At 32.1% G+C, this 5,067-nt stretch overlaps 1 long non-coding RNA gene across 1 annotated transcript; it reads left to right on the top strand.

The window, feature by feature from the left end:
- The first annotated feature begins 1,572 nt into the window (after positions 1 to 1,572).
- LOC140178014 (uncharacterized) lies at positions 1,573 to 4,844 on the top strand. Its single transcript, XR_011869976.1, has 2 exons — positions 1,573 to 2,061; positions 4,465 to 4,844. It is a non-coding gene; the product is annotated as an uncharacterized lncRNA (long non-coding RNA).
- The last annotated feature ends 223 nt before the right edge of the window (positions 4,845 to 5,067 follow it).

Here is a 5,067-nt window from a genome sequence, read left to right as displayed (position 1 = left end):
AATCAATTTAGATCAATTTAGATCAATTAATATCGTTTATATTTATATAGCATGTATGTATATTAATTGCAGGATTTTATGCCTTTATTACTTTGATTCATTTAGCACCTATAAATACCCCCTGTATATTATACTTTTGATCAGACTGAATAATACACAAAACACTTTCTTTAGTTTGGTCTCTTGTTTCTAACACAAATTAAATTTTAAAATTCAAGTTTGAATAAGATGTGCAAAGAGTAACTATTCAATTGAGATCTAGAATTTATTTGGTAAATTTAAACTCTTTGTATTATTGTCATTGAAAATTTTAAATACTATTATAAAATTTTAGATTTTTTTATCTTATTATTCTTGAATTATATATTATACCGTGTATTTGAAAAGTTTTATCTTTTTTAAAATAAGTATGACATTATATACTTTTTTTGGATACAAAGGGATAATGAAGTTGAAGTGAGTAACAAAATTGATTATATAATAAGATACAATATTTTAGAATTTCTAGCACAATTGACAAATTTTTAGTTTCAAAATAAATTTTTACTCTATTTTTTATTTTTTATTTGATTTTTTTATAAATTTTTTCTTGATTTTCTTATTAATTATGATTGAAATAATTCATTACAAATTTGTGTTTTGTAGAAAAATTTATCAATCATAAAATACAGAAGACTTAACTAAAAAATTTAAACAATATTGATTAATCACAAAATAAAAAATTATGAATTGTATTTTAATTATGTTGTAAAATACAAATTGGAGCTATTTAAAATTAATTTTTTACCATTAATGTTAACTTAAATTATAATAAAGTAAAAATAAAAATTGTATATAATAATTTAATTTAATTATTTATACTACTAAAATTATTCTTTATTATATCCCATTTTTTTTATTCATTGGTGATCTTTAATTGTCTTTGAATTGATTTAATTGATTTTTTTTCAATTAGTAATATAATTATTGTAATATTTTATTTACTCAGTAATATTTTTTGATTTATTTAATCTAATTAATCATCTCTTTCTTATTTTATGCTAATTTAATTAATTAAAGTTAATAAATTTCAGTTATTTTAATTCTTGCATTGCAACTTTTTATTCTAATAATGTATTTTAATTAATGCATTAATATAATTTTAATATTTATATGTCATTAATAATAATAACATCATTTTAAAGTGATGTTTTATTTTCAATATATATAATATTTAATTGTAGAAAATCTACTATTTTTTATACTATTAGATTAGACATATTTATATTTAATTTATTTAATTACTTAATTAGAATTAATTATATTAAAAAATTATATTAAGATTATGGTAGATTAATTATAACACCCCGATTTTTCACAGAGTTAATCTCAGAAATTCTGTAATCAGAAATTCGATAAATATCCGAAAATCACCTCACCATAAAATAATAAGGTGGACTTAGACTTGATAAGTGAAAAGAACAGTATAGATATATCATTAAGATTTGTGAAGTATGAACCAACACACATTAAACCGTTTTTTTTTTCCGATTCAACCAGACCATAAGCATATGCATCATCAGAAATCTAACCATGATTAAAGCCCTAATCTTCTTCATTCTTCCTGTGATGACCGAAACAGAGAGAAGCCTTCCCCCAACCAAGGTTACACCTCTTGGTTTCCTCATATGATAATGGGATTTAGTTAGGTGTTCTCTGGAGGAAGAACCACGTAACTCTCTTCACTACCTCACCCCACTTCTTCTTCTCCTATTTATACGCCCACCGCTTCTATTGGGTCTCCCCTTTTCAACGTAAGAAACAGAAGGCAGCAAAGAGAGGGAGAGAGAGAGCAGAACCAAGACGGAAAGAAGGAGAGACAGGACAAGTTCCTCCACTTTTTCTTCTACTTATATGAGTGCTTGCTTCATCTGGGTCATCACAGACACACACAAATAGAAGAAAGAAAAGAATGAAACGGAGTTGAGGGAGAAGGGAGGAGTGACCGAAACTTCAATTTTGTGTGGCTAGGATTTTTAATTCAAGGAAGAAGCACAAACAGAATTTTGAACTTCAAAAGAGGTAAGGGTTTGAGTGTTTAGAAGGATATGTTTGTGACTGAATGATGGTGCTGTGGGTGGATTGTAGGTTTGATAATGTTATTTGGGGTTTTAAGTTGCTATGTGCAGAATTTACTTGAAGGCTAAAGGCCATGTTTTATGATTGAATTAGTTGGTAGTATAAGTTGTTGTGCTTGAGATGGGTTCTGTTATAACTAACCCAGTTGGATGATGCTGAATGATGATTTATTATGTGAATGAATGATAGAAAGTACATGTGGAAATTCTGTTTTTAACATGATGCAGAAAAATGAATGTTCACTTGTGTATAAGCACTTGAAAACTTGGAAAATATTGACTCTGGATTTTTGGGACTGCGCTAATCACTCTAGCAACTTTGGTTAGTCACAAGAAAGTTGAAATTATGATTTTAGAGGAGTTTTAGGCTTAAATATAAGATTTGGTATGTGAGGTTGTTGGAATTACTTGATGCGGAATTTCTGCATATTTGGCAGTGACTTAAAATAAATTCTGGTAATAGTCCGAACCACCTTTTTGGATAAAATTATTTTTCTGTAAAACTTAGGTGTGTCTTGAATGTGCTATAAAAATTTCAAGGGATTTGGCCAAGTGGTTTAAAAGATATAAATTTTTGAAAACAGTAGCTGCTGCAGAATTTTTCTGGTTTTTCTAGTTCTACAGTGTCAATTTCAAACTACTGGAACTTTTGTTTTACTTAACATTTTGAGTTGATTTTAAAGGGATTTTAGAGGTCTGTAAGTCTATTTTAAATGAGTAAAATTTCAGGTCCATAGCTATTTTGTAGAGTTAGTTATGCCTCTTGGAAGCTGGGCTGTTCGCAGGAACTTCAGAACTCATTTAAAGAAACAGGGCAGCCTTTCCAATTGACATTTAATTAACCAAACAAGGTGATATGAACCTGAAACTTGTTGATTATAAAAATTAGGGGTGTTGAGTATAATCTTACAAAAATTTAGGAGCAACGGATTAGAATTGAAATTATTATGAATTTTATAAAAACACTGCTGCCTGCTGTTTTTCTGAATCTTTACAAGTGCAGTAGCAGAATTTTAAAATCTTGTATAAAATTCAATTCTAATCCAAATGTAGTAAACTATAATTCAAATTAAAGGTTAGGATCTCTAGAGTTACTTTGATAAGAGAGATAGTCCGTGCGTAGGCTTTCACAACATAAAAACCACATAACAAGATAGCAAGGTGCTGTTCCTACAAACCTAGAATAACAGTCTCGGTTTTTCCTCAATAGCTGGAGATAGACTGCCCAGAAAAATATGATTTCTAGACCTTTAGAAACTTGAGTTTAATACGAACATGTGGACATAAAATTTGTGCGAGTCCGAGTCCGTTTGTGATATTAATCGTTAGATAGAAAACCGGTCGCCAAAAGGGTATTAGGCTAAACAAGCTAAGAAGTGAATAAGAATGCAAGTTACCCCTAGAAAGGTTAAAGTTAAAAGGGTGATGCGGAGGTATGCTTAGTAATATGGTGATGTGGAGGTATGCTTAGTTATGTGGTGATGCGGAGGTATGTATATTTATAAGGTGATGTGGAGGCATGATGAAAAGACAGGAAATAAGAAACAATGAATGAAAAGGATAGTTGGATGTTATTTGTTGACTGGGCCTTTGTGCCAAACTGCTAATGCAGAAGTGCCCGCCTGACTGATAGCCTAAGATTGCTAATGCGGGAATGTCTGCCTAATTGATAGCATATTGTATGTTGAACGGGCCTTTGTGCCAAATTGCTAATGCGAAAGGGCCCGCCTAACGGATAGCCTGAGATTGCTAATGCGGGAATGTTCGCCTAATTGATAGCACTGTTTCTTACTGTGATACACATTATTATGATGAGGCCTAATTGACACGGGTAACCGTGATGCCAAGGTGTCTAATTGACACAGTAAAGAAACCATATTCGGGGTTCACTCCGAGTAACGTCGGGTTGCGGGTAGACAACCGACGCATGAGCTCATGGCCTGCACTAGGAACAGGCATGCATCATAAATTGTTTGCACATTTGATTGTGATTGTTTACTGTTCATTCTTTCTGCGATGTGCATCTGCTTCTTGTTAATTCTCTATTTTCTGATTCTTGTCTATATATTAATATTATGACGTAACTTTCTCAAAGCTTAGAATAAGGTAATAGAGTTAGGAATAATAATCATAGAGAATAGCGTGAGAACGGCATTCATCCCAAAGAAAGATGCCAAGAAAGAGTTATGTCAGAGCCCACGATACGGGAGTAGCCGAGAGACTTAGTAAGCGAGTTATTACGATAGAGCCAAAACTCTAGGTTTCACGAGAGAGATGCGCTTTCACGATGTCACCTTACTGGGAACCATATAGGTTCTCACCCCTTCCTTTTTTCCTTCCCCCACAGATGGAAGATCCAGACTTGATCGCCGTCACAGGAGTTATATTCAGAGAGGTACCAGAGGAGCACGTGTTGTCGGACTCTGCAGGAGATGCTCGAAACTAGTCTTGAGCTGATGGTTGCAAACTTGTGCCTCGACGGTGGAAAGAATGTACGATAGATGGTATTCATTCCTTAGACTTTGCTTTCCCTCACTTCTGTAGCATTTTTGAGGGATAGGACTTGATATTTCCTTTTCTTTTAGCCCGGGTACCAGCTTAGGGGTTTTCTATATGAACTAGGTATCTGGAAAGTTGTCAGTTATATATATATATATCTATCTAAGCGTGTCAAGTTTGTATGAACGCTTTTCTGTGATCTTATTGCTAAATTTAATTTTGCTGTTAGTCTGGTATTTATTTTATATTGTATATCTCCGAAGATGTTCATGGTTTTGTTAATAGGTTTGTTAAAACAACTATATGATAAAAATAAGTTAACATACGCGATCCTGTTAGTACGAAAGGCTCATATGTAGTAAATATTATCGAGTCTAGAGTTTTATAGGGCTACCGGGAAGTAACACCCGACGACTGGCAGTGATCCGGACCTGTCGGAAATTGGATTGTT

The sequence above is a fragment of the Arachis hypogaea genome, chromosome 13, assembly GCF_003086295.3.
Source record: "Arachis hypogaea cultivar Tifrunner chromosome 13, arahy.Tifrunner.gnm2.J5K5, whole genome shotgun sequence".
NCBI lineage: Eukaryota > Viridiplantae > Streptophyta > Magnoliopsida > Fabales > Fabaceae > Arachis > Arachis hypogaea.
This window is presented reverse-complemented; position numbering and strand designations above follow the sequence as displayed.